At 50.4% G+C, this 22,877-nt stretch overlaps 1 long non-coding RNA gene across 1 annotated transcript; it reads right to left on the bottom strand.

Annotated features, from left to right (window-relative positions):
• Positions 1-7,672: 7,672 nt before the first annotated feature.
• LOC140128845 (uncharacterized) lies at positions 7,673-8,324 on the bottom strand. The gene is made up of 2 exons (XR_011855155.1): positions 8,279-8,324; positions 7,673-7,762 (listed from the first exon to the last, which is right to left on the bottom strand). It is a non-coding gene; the product is annotated as an uncharacterized lncRNA (long non-coding RNA).
• Positions 8,325-22,877: the final 14,553 nt, after the last annotated feature.

Below are 22,877 nucleotides of genomic sequence, written 5' to 3' on the forward strand. Positions count from 1 at the left end.
AGGAGAAGCAGAATACAAGAGCAGAGGAGAGGCAGAGTACAGGAGCAGAGGAGATGCAGAATACAGGAGCAGCGGAGAGGCAGAATACAGGAGCAGAGGAGAGGAAAAGTACAGGAGAGAAGACAGGGCAGAGTACAGGAGCAGGTGAGACCGAGTACAGGAGAAGAGGAGAGGCAGAGTGCAAGAGCAGAGGAGAGGCAGTCTACAGGAGAAGAGTAGAGGAAGAGTACAGAAGCAGAGGAGAGGCAAAATACTGGAGCAGAGGAGAGGCAGAATACAGGAGCAGAGGAGAGGCAAAATACAGTAGCAGATGAAAGGCAGAATACAGGAGCAGAGGAGAAGCAGAGTACAGGAGCAGAGGCAAAGCAGAGTACAGGAGCAGAGGAGAGGCAGAGTACAAGAGAAGAGGCAGAATACAGGAGCAGAGGTGAGGCAGAGTACAGGAGCAGAGCAGATGCAGAATACAGAAGCAGAGGAGAGGCAGCGTACAGGAGCAGAGGAGAGTCAGAGGACAGGAGCAGAGGAGAGTCATAGTAAAGGAGCAGAGGAGGGAAAGAATAAAGGAGCAGAGGAGAGTCAGAGTACAGGAGCAGAGGAAAGGCAGAGTACAGGAGCAGAGGTAAGGCAGAGTACAGGAGCAGAGGAGAGGCAGAATACAGGAGCAGAGGAGAGTCAGAGTACAGGAGCAGAGGAGAGTCAGAGTACAGGAGCAGAGGAGGGAAAGAATAAAGCAGCAGAGGAGAGGCAGATTACAGGAGCAGAGGAGAGGCAGAGTACAGGAGCATAGGAGAGGCAGAGTACAGGAGCAGAGGAGAGGCAGAGTACAGGAGCAGAGGAGAGGCAGAGTACAGGAGCAGAGGAGAGGCAGGAGACAGGAGGAGACATAGATCTCAGACAGAATGGGATGTGTGATACTGAACACATGATAAGGAGACAGACCAGGAGTAGAGGATAATGTTCTCTAATATATCTATGGCATAACAAGTAATAATTTTGCTTTTTCATATAGGTGACATTACATTGTGTTATTTTATGAATTAAGATACAACTCACCTTGTTTATCAAACATTCTCTTCTTCAAGTCATTTTCCTCTTCTTCCTCCCTTTTTCCTGTATAAGAAGATGATGGATGGTAAATGGGAAAGATAGGCAGCCATGCTACATTATACTATATTGTAATAGAACTCATTCCTATAAATCTGGCAGAAAGGAAATCAAAGGATTGACAAAGTAAATGAGCAGAGGAGAGGCAGAGTAAAGGAGCAGAGGAGAGTCAGAGTACAGGAGCAGAGGAGAGTCAGAGTACAGGAGCAGAGGAGAGGCAGAGTACAGGAGCAGAGGAGAGTCAGAATACAGGAGCAGAGGAGCGACAGAGTACAGGAGCAGAGGAGAGGCGGAGTACAGGAGCAGAGGAGAGGCGGAGTACAGGAGCGGAGGAGAGGCAGAGGACAGGAGCAGAGGAGAGGCAGAATACAGGAGCAGAGGAAAGGCAGAGTACAGGAGCAGAGGAGAGGCAGTCTACAGGAGAAGAGTAGAGGAAGAGTACAGGAGCAGAGGAGAGGCAAAATACTGGAGCAGAGGAGAGGCAGAATACAGGAGCAGAGGAGAGTCAGAGTACAGGAGCAGAGGAGAGTCAGAGTACAGGAGCAGAGGAGGTAAAAAATAAAGGAGCAGAGGAGAGGCAGATTACAGGAGTAGAGGAGAGGCAGAGTACTGGAGCAGAGGAGAGGCAGAATACAGGAGCAGAGGAAAGGCAGAGTACAGGAGCAGAGGAGAGGCATAATACAGGAGCAGAGGAGAGTCAGAGTACAGGAGCAGAGGAGGGAAAGAATAAAGGAGCAGAGGAGAGGCAGATTACAGGAGCAGAGCAGAGGCAGAGTACAGGAGCAGAGGAGAGGCAGATTACAGGAGCAGAGGAGAGGCAGAGTACAGGAGCATAGGAGAGGCAGAGTACAGGAGCATAGGAAAAGCAGATAAAAGGAGCAGAGGAGAGGCAGAATACAGGAGCAGGGGAGAGGCGGAGTACAGGAGCAGAGGAAAGGCAGAATAAAAGAGCAGAGGAGAGGCAGAATACAGTAGCAGAGGAGAGGCAGAATACAGGAGTAGAGGAGAGGCAGAGTACAGGAGTAGAGGAGAGGCACAGTACAGGAGCAGAGGAGAGGCACATACAGGAGCAGAGGAGAGGTTGAACAGAGGAGCAGAGGAGAAGCAGAATACAAGAGCAGAGGAGAGGCAGCGTACTGGAGCAGAGGAGGTGCAGAATACAGGAGCAGCGGAGAGGCAGAATACAGAAGCAGAGGAGAGGAAAAGTACAGGAGAGAAGACAGGGCAGAGTACAGGAGCAGGTGAGACAGAGTGCAAGGGCAGAGGAGAGGCAGTCTACAGGAGAAGAGTAGAGGAAGAGTACAGGAGCAGAGGAGAGGCAAAATACTGGAGCAGAGGAGAGGCAGAATACAGGAGCAGAGGAGAGTCAGAGTACAGGAGCAGAGGAGAGTCAGAGTACAGGAGCAGAGGAGGTAAAAAATAAAGGAGCAGAGGAGAGGCAGATTACAGGAGTAGAGATGAGGTAGAGTACAGGAGCATAGGAGAGGCAGAGAACAGGAGCAGAGGAGAGGCAGAGTACAGGAGCAGAGGAGAGGCAGAGTACAGGAGCAGAGGAGAGGCAGAATACAGGAGCAGAGGAGAGGCAGCGTACAGGAGCAGAGGAGAGTCAGAGGACAGGAGCAGAGGATAGTCAGAGTGCAGGAGCATTGGAGAGGCAGAGTACAGGAGCAGAGGAGAGGCAGAGTACAGGAGCAGAGGAGAGGCAGAGTACAGGAGCATAGGAGAGGCAGAGTACAGGAGCAGAGGAGAGGCAGAGTACAGGAGCAGAGGAGAGGCAGAGTACAGGAGCAGAGGAGAGGCAGGAGACAGGAGGAGACATAGATCTCAGACAGAATAGGATGTGTGATACTGAACACATGATAAGGAGACAGACCAGGAGTAGAGGATAATGTTCTCTAATATGTCTATGGCATAACAAGTAATAATTTTGCTTTTTCATATAGGTGACATTACATTGTGTTATTTTATGTAATTAAGATACAACTCACCTTGTTTATCAAACATTCTCTTCTTCAAGCCATTTTCCTCTTCTTCCTCCCTTTTTCCTGTATAAGAAGATGATGGATGGTAAATGGGACAGATAGGCAGCCATGCTACATTATACTATATTGTAATAGAACTCATTCCTATAAATCTGGCAGAAAGGAAATCAAAGGACTGACAAAGTAAATGAGCAGAGGAGAGGCAGAGTAAAGGAGCAGAGGAGAGTCAGAGTACAGGAGCAGAGGAGAGTCAGAGTAGAGGAGCAGAGGAAAGGCAGAGTACAGGAGCAGAGGAGAGTCAGAATACAGGAGCAGAGGAGCGGCAGAGTACAGGAGCAGAGGAGAGGCAGAGTACAGGAGCAGAGGAGAGACGGAGTACAGGAGCAGAGGAGAGGCAGAGGACAGGAGCAGAGGAGAGGCAGAATACAGGAGCAGAGGAGAGTCAGAGTACAGGAGCAGAGGAGAGGCAGAGTACAGGAGCAGAGGAGAGGCAGAATAAAGGAGCAGAGGAGAGGCAGAGTACAGGAGCAGAGGAGAGGCAGAATACAGGAGCAGAGGAGAGGCAGAGTACAGGAGCAGAGGAGAAGCAGAGTACAGGAGCATAGGAAAAGCAGAGTACAGGAGCAGAGGAGAAGCAGAGGACAGGAGTAGAGGAGAGGCAGAATAAAGGAGCAGAATAGAGGCAGAATACAAGAGCAGAGGAGAGGCAGACTACAGGAGCAGAGTAGAGGCAGAATACAGGAGCTGAGGTGAGGCAGAGTACAGGAGCAGAGGAGAGGCAGACTACAGGAGCAGAGTAGAGGCAGAATACAGGAGCTGAGGTGAGGCAAAGTGCAGGAGCAGAGGAGAGGCAGAATACAGCAGGAGAGGATTGGCAGAATACAGTGGCAGATGAAAGACAGAGTACAGGAGCAGAGGAGAGGCAGAATAAAGGAGCAGAATAGAGGCAGAATACAAGAGCAGAGGAGAGGCAGAATGCAGGAGCAGAGGAGGGAAAGAATAAAGGAGCAGAGGTGAGGCAGATTACAGGAGCAGAGGAGAAGCAGATTACAGGAGCAGAGGAGAGGCAGAATACCGGAGCAGAGGAGAGGCAGAATACAGCAGGAGAGGATTGGCAGAATACAGTGGCAGATGAAAGACAGAGTACAGGAGCAGAGGAGAGGCAGAATAAAGGAGCAGAATAGAGGCAGAATACAAGAGCAGAGGAGAGGCAGAATGCAGGAGCAGAGGAGGGAAAGAATAAAGGAGCAGAGGTGAGGCAGATTACAGGAGCAGAGGAGAAGCAGATTACAGGAGCAGAGGAGAGGCAGAATACCGGAGCAGAGGAGAGGCAGAGTACATGAGCAGAGGAGAGGCAGAGTACAGGAGCAGAGGAGAGGCAGAGTACAGGAGCAGAGGAGAGGCAGGAGACAGGAGGAGACATAGATCTCAGACAGAATGGGATGTGTGATACTGAACACATGATAAGGAGACAGACCAGGAGTAGAGGATAATGTTCTCTAATATGTCTATGGCATAACAAGTAATAATTTTGCTTTTTCATATAGGTGACATTACATTGTGTTATTTTATGTAATTAAGATACAACTCACCTTGTTTATCAAACATTCTCTTCTTCAAGCCATTTTCCTCTTCTTCCTCCCTTTTTCCTGTATAAGAAGATGATGGATGGTAAATGGGACAGATAGGCAGCCATGCTACATTATACTATATTGTAATAGAACTCATTCCTATAAATCTGGCAGAAAGGAAATCAAAGGATTGACAAAGTAAATGAGCAGAGGAGAGGCAGAGTAAAGGAGCAGAGGAGAGGCAGAGTACAGGAGCAGAGGAGAGGCAGAGTACAGGAGCAGAGGAGAGGCAGAATACAGGAGCAGAGGAGAGGCAGAGTAAAGAAGCAGAGGAGAGTCAGAGTACAGGAGCAGAGGAGAGGCAGAGTACAGAAGCAGAGGAGAGGCAGAATAAAGGAGCAGAGGAGAGGCAGAGTACAGGAGCAGAGGAGAGGCAGAATACAGGAGCAGAGGAGAGGCAGAGTACAGGAGCAGAAGAGAGGCAGAATACAGAAGCAGAGGAGAGGCAGAATACAGGAGCTGAGGTGAGGCAGAGTACAGGAGCAGAGGAGAGGCAGGAGACAGCAGCAGAGGAGAGGCAGAATACAGGAGCAGAGGAGAGGCAGAATACAGCAGGAGAGGATTGGCAGAATACAGTGGCAGATGAAAGACAGAGTACAGGAGCAGAGGAGAGGCAGAGTACAGGAGCAGAGGAGAGGCAGAGTACAGGAGCAGAGGAGAAAGAGAATACAGGAGAATAGGAGAGGCAAAGTACACGAGCAGAGGAGAGGCAATATACAGGAGCAGAGGAGAGGCAATATACAGGAGCAGAGGAGAGGCAGAGTACAGGAGCAGAAAAGAGGCAGAATACAGGAGCAGAAGAGTGGCAGAATACAGGAGCAGAGGAGAGGCAGAGTACAGGAGCAGAGGAGAGGCAGGAGACAGGAGGAGACATAGATCTCAGACAGAATGGGATGTGTTATACTGAACACATGATAAGGAGACAGACCAGGAGTAGAGGATAATGTTCTCTAATATATCTATGGCATAACAAGTAATAATTTTGCTTTTTCATATAGGTGCCATTACATTGTGTTATTTTATGTAATTAAGATACAACTCACCTTGTTTATCAAACATTCTCTTCTTCAAGCCATTTTCCTCTTCTTCCTCCCTTTTTCCTGTATAAGAAGATGATGGATGGTAAATGGGACAGATAGGCAGCCATGCTACATTATACTATATTGTAATAGAACTCATTCCTATAAATCTGGCAGAAAGGAAATCAAAGGATTGACAAAGTAAATGAGCAGAGGAGAGGCAGAGTAAAGGAGCAGAGGAGAGGCAGAGTACAGGAGCAGAGGAGAGGCAGAGTACAGGAGCAGAGGAGAGGCAGAATACAGGAGCAGAGGAGAGGCAGAGTAAAGAAGCAGAGGAGAGTCAGAGTACAGGAGCAGAGGAGAGGCAGAGTACAGAAGCAGAGGAGAGGCAGAATAAAGGAGCAGAGGAGAGGCAGAGTACAGGAGCAGAGGAGAGGCAGAATACAGGAGCAGAGGAGAGGCAGAGTACAGGAGCAGAAGAGAGGCAGAATACAGAAGCAGAGGAGAGGCAGAATACAGGAGCTGAGGTGAGGCAGAGTACAGGAGCAGAGGAGAGGCAGGAGACAGCAGCAGAGGAGAGGCAGAATACAGGAGCAGAGGAGAGGCAGAATACAGCAGGAGAGGATTGGCAGAATACAGTGGCAGATGAAAGACAGAGTACAGGAGCAGAGGAGAGGCAGAGTACAGGAGCAGAGGAGAGGCAGAGTACAGGAGCAGAGGAGAAAGAGAATACAGGAGAATAGGAGAGGCAAAGTACACGAGCAGAGGAGAGGCAATATACAGGAGCAGAGGAGAGGCAATATACAGGAGCAGAGGAGAGGCAGAGTACAGGAGCAGAAAAGAGGCAGAATACAGGAGCAGAAGAGTGGCAGAATACAGGAGCAGAGGAGAGGCAGAGTACAGGAGCAGAGGAGAGGCAGGAGACAGGAGGAGACATAGATCTCAGACAGAATGGGATGTGTTATACTGAACACATGATAAGGAGACAGACCAGGAGTAGAGGATAATGTTCTCTAATATATCTATGGCATAACAAGTAATAATTTTGCTTTTTCATATAGGTGACATTACATTGTGTTATTTTATGTAATTAAGATACAACTCACCTTGTTTATCAAACATTCTCTTCTTCAAGCCATTTTCCTCTTCTTCCTCCCTTTTTCTGTATAAGAAGATGATGGATGGTAAATGAGTACAGGAGCAGAGGAGAGGCAGAGTACAGGAGCAGAGGAGAGGCAGAGTACAGGAGCAGAGGAGAGGTAGAGTACAGGAGCAGAGTAGAGGAGAGGCAGAATACAGGAGCCGAGGAGAGGCAGAGTACAGAAGCAGAGGAGAGGCAGAATACAGGAGCAGAGGAGAGTCAGAATACAGGAGCAGAGGAGAGACAGAATACAGGAGCAGAGGAGAGACAGAATACAGGAGCAGAGGAGAGGCAGAGTACAGGAGCAGAGGGGAGGCAGAGTACAGGAGCAGAGGAGAGGAGAGGCAGAATACAGGAGCAGAGGAGAGGCAGAGTACAGAAGCAGAGGAGAGGCAGAATACAGGAGCAGAGGAGAGTCAGAATACAGGAGCAGAGGAGAGGCAGAGTACAGGAGCAGAGGGGAGGCAGAGTACAGGAGCAGAGGAGAGGCAGAGTACAGGAACAGAGGAGAGGCAGAATACAGGAGCAGAGGAGAGGCAGAGTACAGAGCAGAGGAGAGGCAGAGTACAGGAGCAGAGGAGAGGCAGAGTACAGGAACAGAGGAGAGGCAGAATACAGGAGCAGAGGAGAGGCAGAGTACAGAGCAGAGGAGAGGCAGAGTACAGGAGCAGAGGAGAGTGGTGGTAGAATACAGCATTGGGGGTAGTAGTAGGATTGGATCAGTGGTGTCATACAGTAGGATAGTATAGTAACAGGTTATGAGATGCAGTATATTGGAGTATAGGAAGTACTTACTCTTCTTCACTCCAGGCGAGAGAAACTAATCCGAGTAAAAGTATAAGGAAAAAAGACTTCTTCAGGAAATCCATGTTTGTTCTGTCAAAACTATATGGTGAAAAGATATTAGAAGTTCCAGAAATTAGAAAATGTGATATTTTGAAAAAAAAAATCTTAAAAAAATTAGTTTATTTCCCCATGTACATAAGATCCTATAAAATTACTGAACATGTAATGAATAAATCACAAACTTCCAGACGTGACAGACAGAGCCGGCAGATGGGAGATGACACGTCACATAATACACAGATACAGAGTTATCCCTCATATTCACACAATGATCTAAAGTTTCCTGTAAAGTTTGTTGGAAGGTCGGGGAGAGATTACACCGGTCTGTCCCGATCTTCATGGAGAACATATAAATCCCCCCTCCCCCTCCTGTGTCTGTATATTACTCAGACAGAAGGAGCAGCAGAAATATATTGTCACATGATAGAAAATTGCAAACAAATAACATCTACAATGTCCCAGTACAGGATATAAGTCATATAAAAGTGTCCTGTGTCATGTACAAGGAACATAAATATAGTAAAAACCAGATAAAGCAGAAATCCCAATCCATACCCTGTGCTCCCGGAGATGCTGGATAGACGAGGGCTGACACCTATATGGGAGGCTTATACTGTACGGGGGTTAATATAGCAGCTACTCGGGGGCGGGACCATGAATCTACATCGATGACTGATCTGTAGACACCATCTTCTGTTTGTTCTTCCCATGAACACGTCTAGATTGTAGGTCTCATGATTTAGAGCAGACGTGTACATAGATATTGTAGTATTCATGGAGTGCTGACATCAGGTAGATCTTATCACTTATCATGAGTCTGTACAATTATCCGTAAATATGGTAAAATTGTATAGATTAGGAAGCTGCGGTGGAAGAGCAGCCTGGACCTTGTCATCCGGCCTCCTATAGATAAATACAAGTGATGAGTGGACCCAAAATGGAAATTTTAGGGTTCAGCACCCACGTAGCCATAGACTGATAAAGCACCAAGCTGCCTCTTAGCCCCCACAGTTATGCCCTGTATAGGAATGTCTGTGATGGGCTGGACATATGACTTGGAAGTATAAGAGAAGGGTCACGTGTCCAGAGGTCATTACTCACGGGAGGTAGAGGTTGCTGCTCCTCATATGGTCAGGTAGATAGGAAGGGACTTCTCAAAGCCATCAATTTCTATTTTCATGTATGGAGGAAGCTAGATCTATGATGACATTGAAACACAACTGCCAATGGTTGTAGCTTTTTGTAAGATATAAATGGAGAAGAGGGCAGCAGTGAGGGCTGGGTGGTGGAAGTAGTGAGGGGTGATGATGAGGTCCAGACATGGGTGGAATGCACTGATACTTTACATGAAGAAGTTGTGGGCAGGAAGTCCAGGGCGGCCAGTAAACGGGGTCAAGGTGCAGTGGTCAGTCCCCAGCCATGTTTCCACCTTCTGCTGCTAGTATCTAGAAAACCAGGAAACAAACAGCATCCTACAGAGTGTCTTCTTCATGGCATTATTCCTTACAGAATGCAGAAGGCAGAGCAGGTGCCATTTGTAGGCTGTTCCACCAGTTACAAAGGCACCACTGTCTCCATCACCATCAGCTCGTCTACGGCATGGATTCAGCTCTCCATCCCCCAAGTCTCAGAGAGATAGTGAGTCAGGACGTGCTCTGGTTCACATACTGCCCCCACCCAGGACTGCCGGACATTGCTCCTTGCTTCCAGTTACTGCATCCTCCTACTCCACTTCCTCCTCTTCTGCTTCCACATATGGCCCACAACACCATTTCTAGCAAAGCCATGAAGAAACAGCAGCGGGCCGTGCTAAACTCATCTGTCTAGGCAAAGGACCACCCAGTGTCCACGAGCTGTGGACTGGTATCTAGGAGCAGACACATGAGTGGTTGCTACAGCTGAACCTTCAGCCCAGCAAGGTGGTGTGCAACAATGGCCGAAACCTTGTAGCAGCTCTGAGCCAAGGCACGTTGACTCTGTATTGTGCATGTGCTCAACATGGTGGTGCAAGAGTACTGGGCTAACTGTACAGACTTACCAAAGCTGCTGCTTAAGGTGCTTGTTGTGTCTTCATATTTTTGCCATTTACACCTTAATGCTGATTTCCTATCAGCACTGCCGAGGAGATTTATACTTAATGGGGCACATTTACTTACCCAGTCCAGTCGCGATCCCACAGAGCGTTGTCCGACGTTGATGCGGGTTCTGCCGGGATTCACTAAGGTTGTGCGCCTGATATTCACCAGGTGTCGCTGCTGCGCTGAAGTCTGCCGGAGTTCACCTTCTTCGTTCCGGTGTATGTGAGTGCAATTCTTGCGACACAATTTTGTTTTTAAATTCCGCGGTTTTTCCGACTCCTTCGGGTTTTCCAACGCCCACGCCCCCCCAAAACCCGGGGCAATTCGGCGCAAATCGGAAATATTCGGGAAACCCGACTAAAGTGCATGATTCGGACCCTTAGTAAATGAGCCCCAATGTATCATTTTGATAAAATTCCACTTTACATGTGCTTTTAGAGAGTGTTTGAGCAGAAGGCAATTGTTGAATTCCAACTCCAGAACTCAGGTGATTTAAAGTAGTGACCAGCAGCACTAAACCATCAATGACTCGGGCCTCCATGAGGGACATTTGTTCAGTAATGCTTCCAATATGCCACCAGTATGGTCAGTGCTGATGATGCCAACGTCAACTCTGCCACTGTATATTTTGCCTGCATGGAAAAGCTCTTCAGGTTATGACCAAGGATGTAATGGTGTCAGACAAGGAAGAAGAGGAACAGGTGTCAGGCCAATCCACAAAGGCTTGCAGGGGGGGTTCCTGGACCTATGGTCTGCTACTACATTGCCCAGGGAACAGTTTTGGAAAACGAGGAAGAGGAAAGAAGGTGACTATTTAAGATGAAGGGTTCTGGGAGGGTTTTAAAATTACAGCTCCACAGCACTGGTCACTGACAAATTGCATAAGGAAATAGGTTTGGGTACAATGGCGAACCCCTATGCTGAACCATCAGTAGGAGATTTTGTAGTTTCCACATTAGGTGAGGTCCCCAAGAAAGAACTATGCTCCAATTTCATGGATGTCATGGAATGGGTGGTGTGGTGGTTTGGGGTCCCAATGACACTTGTTGTGATAATCTGCCTTAGGTTGCCATTAATTCTATGTCTGCTTCCTCTCTGCCCGAGGAGTGGCTGCTTACAAGCCTCTTTTACTAAATAATTCAATTTCAGATTCTCTTTCTCGGTTTCGGTAGTTGAGCCCCTGGACCATTGGTGTAAAGGATTCCATGTCCAGAGTAGCTGGATGGTTTCAGAGAAATGGGAGATCTGATTGGGGCATTAATTGAGGATGGTACCTGGTTTTTTAATGGGGTGGCTTCTCAGGAGTGGGACAGTATAACTCAGTTGTGGAGGGGGGCGCTGTGAAATGATGAGCCCTGTGCTATGCTGGCTGGGGAGAGCTGCTGGACAGGGCTGGTTCCATTTTATGTCTGGGTTAAAAGATGTCACATAGGACTATTGGAGCGCCAGGCGTTGAAAGGTTTTAGGTAGTTTAGGCTGCAGTAGACATGAGGTGACAAGTTGGGGGAGGTGTTGGGGGGAAGTTTATAACTCCAAGTTCTAATGCGTTTTGTTCCATATGGCGCTCAGAGGGTTAGGAAGATGGTTATGCTGAAAAAGATTAAAGGTAAGGGGGGATTTTATAGGAGGGCGTGCATGTGACTAAGGCACCAGTTGAGTTGTGGATCAGGCACTCCAAGATGGATCAAATGGGATTTGATAGAATTTTGTCTCCCATTCTTTTAGGATTGGGGAGGTGAAAGAGGTGGCCAACTGGGGATTGGATATGGTTGTAATTTGGAGGATTGAGCATTGGAAATCAAGGTTTTGCCAGCTGTTTGTAAGGCCTGGTTGGTGGTGGTTTTAGCTGGTTATATGTGGTGTTGGTTGGGGGAAGGACGTGGGGTGTTGATGTGGGTGTTTTTTTTGGAATTAGTGTCTGCTTTTGCCTTCTATTTGCACGTGCAGTGGACCAACTTTTGTCTATTTTAGGCCATTTATATGCAAACTGGGGTGTGTAGAAGGGTGGATGTACGGCCAGATGGCAGGCAATTTGTGTATACCTGTGATGTGGTGATCGTCTGGTGTCTGGGGTTCAGGGATATGATATGGAGAAGGATGTTGCAGAATTTTATAGGTTCGATAGAATGGATAGGCCACTGGATATCCTTGTTTTGCATCTTGGAGGCAACAACTTGGTAGCACATTAGGAATGTGAAACATCTGGGCTTCGTTTGCTGATGTGCCGGTAGTGTGGTCTGATATAGTTCCACATTGCAGTTGGCGAGGTCTGTGGAACTCCCCAATCAGGCGCTGGTAGGGATTGGGAGCTCACCTGTGTGAGGTGTCAAGCAGGCTCATGGTGGTGGGTTAGGGGGTCCTTGGAGTTGGGTGTGCAGTGATTAAGGGCAACAGCGATGCCTGTTATACATTCCCTTTAATAATCTGAGTAGGTGGGAGGGTGGTTTTGGACTCCTGCTGGATAGCGTCTAGGGAAATGGAGTGGATATGTATATACCTATAAATATTATTAGCCATCTGCAAAGGAATTTGGTGCCCTCGGACCAGCAGTACTGGTTATGGGAGAGGCAAAAGGCAAAAGCAGATTGGCTCAAAGGGCTTCCTACCTATTTTCAGTTATGTTTTTTTGGATTATAATGTTGTATGTTTGTAATAAAATTGTCCTTTGTGGCCAAAATTATTGGTGGTGTAACAAGCTCAACATAGTCATAGTCAAGCTAAAATCTTTGACATGTTTTTTTAGGTTCTGCAGTTTCCCTTCTGGTTGGTTGCTGGTCTATAGTTGTGTAGATGGCTGAGGAGCGCGGTCAGGAATAGGAATGGTCAGGAAGGTCCAGGCCGCTCTCCCACCTCGGCTCCATAATCTACATTGTATAAACATGTTTTCAGAACTGACTCACGACAAATGTCACAAGATCTGCAGATGTCACTATGAGGGAGACAATATTTGTACATGAGCTCAAACAAATAAAATCTGCCATGTATTCTACATCATGAGACCCATAATCCACCCCGAGCGAGAAAACGATAAACAGAATCATCTCATCTAGTTTTTTTTCCCTGCAGAGTAAAAGTAATTTCACTTATTTTCCCTATATGATTCGGGGATGAGCTTCAAAACATTTTTCTAATATATTTTATTAGGGGGTTTTGTGAGTTTTTATTAAACATCTTCATTGAATGCTTCCCCGGGATCATCCGGGATCTACAGTTTTGTCTTTGACTCCTTAATAATATGTCGTGTTGACCATTGCTCAATCTGTATTGTAGAAGCGATCAGACCCCCTTAGGGTTCACGTATTCTAGGGCCCCACAAAAACATTTAAAAAAATTAAAAATAAGTTAAATACTAGATAAATAAAATCTCAAAATTTTAAATCACCCCTCTTTCATAAAAATAAACATGGTGAACCCTGTAACGGAAAATAACATTCAAATGACTGAATCAACACTTTTTTGTATTTTGAAAAGTAAACAATAGCTTGTACATTCTCTTACTCTGGTCTATAGTATGAAATATAAAAACATTATTGATCAGAATCTCATAAGAAGATGGTGAAACAATATTTTATTTAGTGAAACTCTTTACTGTGAGAACTGTAAATCTGTAGAATAGCCTGCCTGTCAGGGTTCGGGGTCAGTGCATCCACTGGACCATCATGGGAGATGGTACTAGTCAACACCTGGGACCATAGTCTAAGTGGCACCTGGTCCTTACCAGAGCCCACCACAAAGCGGGATGGTCTTGATGCGGCGTGGTGCCACCAGATCGTTCCACAGGTGCGACTAGCCCGCAGTAGCAGCAGAGGTAGAGGTACAGAAACAGAGTCCAGACTCAGGTCATGCAGCAGAGAGGTCGGGTCCGAGGTCACAACAGGGAAATCAGCAGAGTAAAAACAGGAACAACACAGGAACACACTGAGAAGCTTTCACTGAGGTTAAGGAGCGCAAAGATCCAGCAGGGAACCCTGGGAACAGCCGGCCTTTACAGAAACCCGGAAGTGCCAGCGGCAGTCAGCGTGACGCTGGCCCTTTAAATCTTAGAGTGCCGTCACGCGGGCGCCCTAGAGAGCAGAGACGCACGTGTGGCCTAGCTGGGAGAAGAACGGGATCGCAGAGAGGTAAGAGCAGGTCGGAGTTCTCCATGTGAGGCAATCTGCAGGGACTGCTGGGCGACAACACAGGAAATATCAGCCGGTATCGGATGCGGTACCTTGGAGGGGTTCATAGCCGGATCTTATGGATAGGTTTCCGGGTCATTGGACCTCCTGAACAACCGCGGGAGATGGTACTAGCCAACAACTGGGACCGGAGTCTAAGTGGTATCTGGTCTTCACCAGAGCCCGCCGCAAAGCGGGATGGTCTTGCTGAGGCAGGGTGCCACCAGGTCTTTCCACAGGTGCAACTAGCACATAGAACGGAGTTCAGGCTCAAGTCAGGAATAGAAATAAGGTCAGGGTAGGCGGCAGAGATGCAGAGGTCGGGTCCCAGGTCACAACAGGGAAACTGAGTAGGAACAGAAACAATGCAGAAACACAGGTATACAATGGAAAGCTTTCACTGAGGTTGATGATTCCTGGGAACAGCCAGTCTTTAAGGAAACCCATAAGTACCAGCGCCAATCAGCGGGTCACTGGCCCTTTAAATCTTAGAGTGCCGGCATGTGCGCGCCCTAGAGAGAAGAGACACACGCGCGGCCTAGCCGGGAGAAGCACAGGATCAAGGAGAGGTAAGATTGGGCAAGGAACTGGGGCAGAGCCGCCACGGAGAGGGGCACGGGTGTGCCTGTGATCCGAGACATGGAAAGCAGGGGCATCCGTGACACTGCCTCAGGCGCTGGTGAGTTCCCGCCTCTCACACATCAGGGGCGGGTGTAATGTGAGTCCCCACCTCTCACACATCAGGGGCTGGTGTAATGTGAGTCCCAGCCTCTGACACATCAGGGGCTGGTGTAATGTGAGTCCCCGCCTCTCATACATCAGGGGCTGGTGTAATGTGAGTCCCAGCCTCTGACACATCAGGGGCTGGTGTAATGTGAGTCCCCGCCTCTCATACATCAAGGGCTGGTGTAATGTGAGTTCCCACCTCTCACACATTGGGGGCTGGTGTAATGTGAGTCCTCACCTCTCACACATCGGGGGCGGGAATAATGTGAGTCCCCGCCTCTCACACATCAGGGGCTGGTGTAATGTGAGTCCCCACCTCTCACACATCGGAGCCTGGAATAATGTGAGTCCCCGCCTCTCACACATCGGGGGCAGGTGTATTGCGGGTCCCTGCCTCTCACACATCAGGGGCTGGTGTAATGTGAGTCTCTGCCTCACACAGCAGGGGCTGGTGTAATGTGAGTCTTCAACTCTCACACTTCGGGGGCTGGTGTAATGCGAGTCCCCGCCTCTCACACATCGGGGGCTGGTGTAATGTGAGTCCCCACCTCTCACACATCGGGGGCTTGTATAATGTGAGTCCCCGCCTCTCACACATCAGGGGCAGGTGTATTGCGGGTCCCTGCCTCTCACACATCGGGGGCTGGTGTAAAGTAAGTCCCCGTCTCTCACACATCGGGGGCTGGTGTAATGTGAATCTCTGCCTCTCATACATTGGGTGCTGCTGTAATTTGAGTCCCCGCCTCTCACACATCGGGGGCTGGTATAATGTGAGTCCCTGCCTCTCACACATCGTGGCTGGTGTAATGCGAGTCCCCGCCTCTCACACATCGGGGGCTGGTGTAATGTGAGTCCCCGCCTCTCACACATCAGGTGCTGGTATAATGTGAGTCCCCGCCTCTCACACATCGTGGCTGGTGTAATGCGAGTCCCTGCCTCTCATACATTGGGTGCTGCTGTAATGTGAGTCCCCGCCTCTCACACATCGGGGGCTGGTGTTATGTGAGTCCCTGCCTCTCACACATCGGGGGCTAGTGTAATGTGAGTCCCTGCCTCTCACACATCATGGCTGGTGTAATGCGAGTCCCCGCCTCTCATACATTGGGTGCTGCTGTAATGTGAGTCCCTGCCTCTCACACATCGGGGGCTGGTGTAATGCGAGTCCCCGCCTCTCACACATCGGGGGCTAGTGTAATGTGAGTCACCACCTCTCACACATCAGGTGCTGGTATAATGTGAGTCCCCGCCTCTCACACATCGTGGCTAGTGTAATGCGAGTCCCTGCCTCTCATACATTGGGTGCTGCTGTAATGTGAGTCCCCGCCTCTCACACATCGGGGGCTGGTGTAATGTGAGTCCCCGCCTCTCACACATCGGGGGCTGGTGTAATGTGAGTCCCTGCCTCTCACACATCAGGTGCTGGTATAATGCGAGTCTCTGCCTCTCATACATTGGGAGCAGGTGTAATGTGAATCCCTGCCATTCACACATCGGGTGCTGGTGTAATGTGAGTCCCCGCCTCTCACACATCGGGTGCTGGTGTAATGTGAGTCCCCACCTCTCACACATCGGGTGCTGGTGTAATGTGAGTCCCCGCCTCTCATACATCGGGGGCTGGTGTAATGCGAGTCTCTGCCTCTCACACATCGGAGGCTGGTGTAATGTGAGTCCTGCCTCTCACACATCGGAGGCTGGTGTAATGTGAATCCCTGCCATTCACACATCGGGTGCTGGTGTAATGTGAGTCCCCGCCTCTCACACATCGGGGGCTGCTGTAATGCGAATCCCTGCCTCTCACACATCGGGGGCTGGTGTAATGTGAGTCCCCGCCTCTCACACATCGGGGGCTGTTGTAATGTGAGTCCCCGCCTCTCACACATCGGGGGCTAGTGTAATGTGAGTCCCTGCCTCTCACACATCTGGTGCTGGTATAATGTGAGTCCCCGCCTCTCAAACATCGGGGGCTAGTGCAACATGAGTCCCTGCATCTCAAACATCGGGGGCTGGTGTAATGGGAGTCCCTGCCTCTCACAAATCGGGTGCTGGTGTAATGGGAGTCCCTGCCTCTCACACATCGGGGGCTAGTGTAATGTGAGTCTCTGCCATTCACACATCGGGGGCTGCTGTAATGTGAGTCCCTACCTCTCACACATCGGGGGCTAGTGTAATCTGAGTCCCTGCCTCTCATACATCAGGGGCTGGTGTAATGTGAGTCCCCGCCTCTCACACATCAGGTGCTGGTATAATGTGAGTCCCCGCCTCTCACACATCAGGGGCTGGTGTAATGTGAGTCCCCGCCTCTCACACATCAGGTGCTGGTATAATGTGAGCCCCCGCCTCTCACACATCGAGGCTGGTGTAATGTGAGTCCTGCCTCTCATACAATGGGTGCTGCTGTAATGTGAGTCCCCGCGTCTCACACATCGGGGGGCTGGTGTAATGTGATTCCCTGCCTCTCACAAATCAGGTGCTATTATAATGTCAGTCCCCGCCTCTCACACATCGGGGGCTGGTGTAATGTGCGTACCCGCCTCTCACATATTGGGGGCTAGTGTAATGTGATTCTCTGCCTCTCACACATCAGGTGCTGGTATAATGTGAGCCACAGCCTCTCACACATCGGGAGCTGATGTAATGCGAGTCCCTGCCTCTCACACATCGGGGGCTGCTGTAATGTGAGTCCCCGCCTCTCACACATCAGGTGCTGGTATAATGTCAGTCCCCGCCTCTCACACATCGGGGGCTGGTGTGATGTGAGTACCGGGCCTCTCACACATAGGGGGCTAGTGCAATGTGAGTCCCTGCCTCTCACACATAGGGGCTGGTGTAATGGAAGTCCCTGCCTCTCACACATCAGGGGGCTAGTGTAATGTGAGTCCCCGCCTCTCACACATCGGGGGCTGGTGTAATGTGAGTCCCCGCCTCTCACACATTGGGGGCTAGTGTAATGTGAGTCCCCGCCTCTCACACATCGGGGCTGGTGTAATGTGAGTCTCTGCCTCTCACACATTGGGGGCTGGTGTAATGTGAGTCCCCACCTCTCACACATCAGTGGCTTGTGTAATGCGAGCCGCCTCTCAAACATCAGGGGCGGGTGTAATGTGAGTCCCCGCCTCTCACACATCAGTGGCTTGTGTAATGCGAGCCGCCTCTCACACATCAGGGGCTGGTGTACTGGGAGTCCCTGCCTCTCACACAACAGGAGGCTGGTGTTATGTGAGTACCGGGCCTCTCACACATCGGGGGCTAGTGTAATGTGAGTCCCTGCCTCTCACACATCAGCGGCTTGTGTAATGCGAGTCCCGCCTCTCACACATCAGGGGCGGGTGTAATTTGAGTCCCTGCCCCTCACACATCGGGGGCTGTTGTAATGAGAGTCCCCGCCACTCACACATCGGGGGCTGGTGTAATGAGAGTCTCCGCCTCTCACACTTCGGGAGCTGGTGTAATAAGATTCCCTGCCTCTAACACAATGGGGGTCATTTACTAAGGGCCGGATTCGCGTTTTCACGACGTGTTACCCGAATATTTCCGATTTGTGTCCCATTGGGTGCTAATGTAATGTGAGTCCCTGCCTGTCACACATCGGGGGTTGGTGTAATGTGAGTCCCTGCCTCTCACACATCGGGGGCTGGTGTAATGTGAGTCCCTGCCTCTCACACATCAGGGGCTGGTGTAATGTAAGTCTCTGCCTCTTACACATCAGGGGCGGGTATAATGTGAGTCCCCGCCTCTCACACATCGGGGGATGGTATAATGTGAGTCCCTGCCTCTCATACATTGGGGGCTGGTGTAATGTGAGTCCCCGCCTCTCACACATCGGAGCTGGTGTAATGTGAGTCCCTGCCTCTCACACATCGGGGGCTGGTGTAATGTGAGTCCCCTCCTCTCACACATCAGGGGCTGGTGTAATGTGAGTCCCCACCTCTCACACATCGGGGGCTGGTGTAATGTGAGTCCCTGCCTCTCACACATCGGGGGCTTCTGTAATGTGAGTCCCCGCAAATCACACATCGGGGGCTGGTGTAATGTGAGTCCCTGCCTCTTACACTTCGGGGGCTTCTGTAATGTGAGTCCCCGCATATCACACATCGGGGGCTGGTGTAATGTGAGTCCCCGCCTCTCACACATCGGGGGCTGGTGTAATGTGAGTCCCCGCCTCTCACACATCGGGGGCTGGTGTAATGTGAGTCTCTGCCTCTCACACATCGGGGGCTGATGTAATGTGAGTCCCCACCTCTCACACATCGGGGGCTGGTGTAATGTGAGTCTCTGCCTCTCACACATCGGGGGCTGATGTACTGTGAGTCCCCACCTCTCACACATCGGGGGCTGGTGTAATGTGAGTCCCCGTCTCTCACACATCGGGGGCAGATGTAATGTAAGTCCCCATCTCTTACACATCGGGGGCTGGTGTAATGTGAGACCCCGCCTCACACAAATTGGGGGCTGGTGTAATGTGAGACCCAGCCTCTCACACATTGGGGGAGGATGTACTGTGAGTCCCGCACTCTAACACATCGGGGCTGGTATAATGTGAGTCCCCGCCTCTCACACTTCGGGGGCTGGTGTCATGTGAGTCCCCGCCTCTCACACATTGGGGGCTGGTGTCATGTGAGTCCCCAGCTCTCACACATCGGGGGCTGGTGTAATATGAGTCCCTACCTCTCACACATCGGGGGAGGATGTACTGTGAATCCCCGCCTCTCACACATCGGGGGCTAGTGTTATGTGAGTCCCTACCTCTCACACAGCAGGTGCTGGTATAATGTGAGTCCCCGCCTGTCACACATCGGGGGCTGGTGTACGGTGAGTACCGGGCCTCTCACACATCGGGGGCTGGTGTAATGTGAGTCCCTCCCTCTCAAACATCGGGGGCTGGTGTGATGTGAGTCTCCACCTCTCACACATCAAGGGCAGGTATAATGTGAGTCCCTGCCTCTCACAACTCGGGGGCTGGTTTAATGAGAGTCCCCGCTTCTCAAACATCGGGGGCTGGTGTATCGTGAGTCCCCCACTCTCATACATCGGGGGATGGTGTAATATGTGTCCCCCCCCTCACACATCGGGGCTGGTATAATGTGAGTCCCCGCCTCTCACACATCGGGGCTGGTGTAATATGAGTCCAGGCCTCTCACACATCGGGGGCTAGTGTAATGTGTGTCCCTGCCTCTCACACATCGTGGGCTAGTGTAATGTGTGTCCCTGCCTCTCACACATCGGGGGCTAGTGTAATGTGTGTCCCTGCCTCTCACACATCGGGGGCTGGTGTAATGTGAATCTTGCATCTCACACATCCGGGGCTGGTATAATGTGAGTCCCCCTCTCTCACACATCAGGGTCTGCTGTAATGTGAGGAATGCGGGATGAATAAAGTCATTCCACTGCTTCATGTCCTGGAACTCATGCTGCAAAATCTGTGTGGTCAGGGCACTGGAGAAGTGGAGACTACATCTCATGTCCACATGAGTCCAGTGGGGGCTGAGGAGGAGGACATTGGAGCACTAGCAGAGTCTGGTGCAATCTGTGGTTTTTCTACTCAGGTGACCGGAGAGGAGGAGCAGGAGAATCCGGAGGAGGTATAAGACGAGGCAGATGACCCAGAAGCACCGTGGCAGTATACTGTGGATATGGAGACCGGGAGTCCCTCAGAGTCACTTGCGCAGATGGCCCGCAGCATGCTGCTTTGCCTAACTAGTGACAGCTGAATAGTCAACATCCGCCATAGGGATGACTTTTGGCTCTCCACCCTCTTGTACACTTGCTACTGGTCAAAAATGGGTGATTTTTTTTCCAGCTGCAGAGAGGGAGGAACAACTGGCATACTATAGAGAAATACTGAGCACACAGTTGGCCACTGCCTATGTGCGGCATTGTCCATCCTCTGTCAGGTCTGACCGGGGGATTCCTTGCAGTCATCGTTCACGTACTACTGCCACGGCTGCTGTGGGGAGCTGGGGGGGGGGGGGGGTAGGAGCAGTAGCAGCTACATCAGCAGCAGCTTAAGTCTGGATTTCTTAATGAGCAACTTCCTTCACCTGCCTATTGCAGAGGGTAGCCGCCACCAGCAGCAGGACATAGAGCAGACCCTGCACCAGCAGGTGGTGGCCTACTTGGACTGTACTTTACCACCTCAGGTAGAGGATGCCATGGACTACTGGGCAGCCAAACTTGATGCGTGGCGGCAACTTGCGGAGTTTGCAGTAGAGAAGCTGTCCTGCCTGGCCAGTAGATGGGCACACAGCGGGTTTTCAGTGCGGCATTACCCCATGGAGAACCCGCTTGTCCACCCATAATGTGGAGAGATTGACCTATGTCAAGATGAATCAGGCTGGGATCGGCCAGGATGTCAACTCACCAATGCCTAATGCATCAGATTAGATTAGCAATGACGCCTCCTCCAAACGATGAGAAATGAGTCTGGGTTTTAACTACCTGCCTCAGCCACTATTCTGATGCTGCCACCCACCTAATGCAACACATCTGCTGCTAGTTGTACCATCTGCCTCCTACCATCTTTACCAGGGACTGGAATTGTCTGCCACCTCCACACTATATCATTGTGCCACTCAGTGGGCTCCTGCTGCTGCTGACGCCACCTCCACACTATATCATTGTGCCACTCAGTGGGCTCCTGCAGATGCAACCTCCACACTTTATCATTCTGCCACTCTGTGGGCTCCTGCTGCTGCTGATGCCACCTTCACACTATATCATTGTGCCACTCTGCGGGCTCCTGCTGCTTCTGATGCCACCTTCACACTATATCATTGTGCCACTCTGTGGGCTCCTGCTGCTGCTGCTGATGCAACCTTCACACTATATCATTGTGCCACTCTGTGGGCTCCTGCTGCTGCTGATGCCACCTTCACACTATATCATTGTGCCACTCTGTGGGCTCCTGCTGCTGATGCCACCTTCACACTTTATCATTGTGCCACGCTGTGGGCTCCTGCTGCTGCTGATGCCACCTTCACACTATATCATTGTGCCACTCTGTGGGCTCCTGCTGCTGCTGAAGCTACCTCCAGACTATATCATTGTGCCACTCTGTGGGCTCCTGCTGCTGCTGAAGCTACCTCCAGACTATATCATTGTGCCACTCTGTAATTCCTGCTGCTGCTGACGCCTCCTCCACACTATATCATTGTGCCATTCTGTGGGCTCCTGCTGCTGCTGACGCCTCCTCCACACTATATCATTGTGCCACTCTGTGGGCTCCTGCTGCTGCTGATGTCACCTTCACACTATATCATTGTTCCACTCTGTGAGCTCCTGCTGCTGCTGCTGATTCCGCCTTCACACAATATCATTTTGCCACTCTGTGGGCTCCTGCTGCTGCTGAAGCTACCTCCACACTATACCATTGTGCCACTCTGTGGACTCCTGCTGCTGCCACCTTCACACTATATCATTTTGCCACTCAGTGGGCTCCTGCTGCTGCTGACGCCTCCTCCACACTATATCCTTGTGCCATTCTGTGGGCTCCTGCTGCAGTTGACACCTCCTCCACACTATATCATTGTGCCACTCTGTGGGCTCCTGCTGCTGCTGACGCCACCTCCACACTATATCATTGTGCCACTCTGCAGGCTGCTGCTGATACCACCTTCACACTATATCATTGTGCCACTCTGTGGGCTCCTGCTGCTGCTGAAGCTACCTCCACACTATATCATTGTGCCACTCTGTGGGCTCCTGCTGCTGCCACCTTCACACTATATCATTTTGCCACTCAGTGGGCTCCTGCTGCTGCTGACGCCTCCTCCACACTATATCATTGTGCAATTCTGTGGGCTCCTGCTGCTTCTGCTGACACCTCCTCCACACTATATCATTGTGCCACACTGTGGGCTCCTGCTGCTGCTGATGCCACCTTCACACTATATTATTGTGCCACTCTGTGGGCTCCTGCTGCTGCTGACGCCTACTCCACACTATATCATTGTGCTACTCTGTGGGCTCCTGCTGCTGCTGATGTCACCTCCACACTATATCATTTTGCCATTCTGTGGGCTCCTGCTGCTGCTGATGCTGATGCCACCTCCACACTATATCATTGTGCCACTCTGTGGGATCCTGCTGCTGCTAATGCCCCCTTCACACTATATCATTGTGCCACTCTGTGGGCTCCTGCTGCTGCTGACACCTCCACACTCTATCATTGTGCTACTCTGTGGCTTTCCCAGT

This window comes from Engystomops pustulosus, chromosome 4, assembly GCF_040894005.1.
Source record: "Engystomops pustulosus chromosome 4, aEngPut4.maternal, whole genome shotgun sequence".
Lineage (NCBI taxonomy): Eukaryota > Metazoa > Chordata > Amphibia > Anura > Leptodactylidae > Engystomops > Engystomops pustulosus.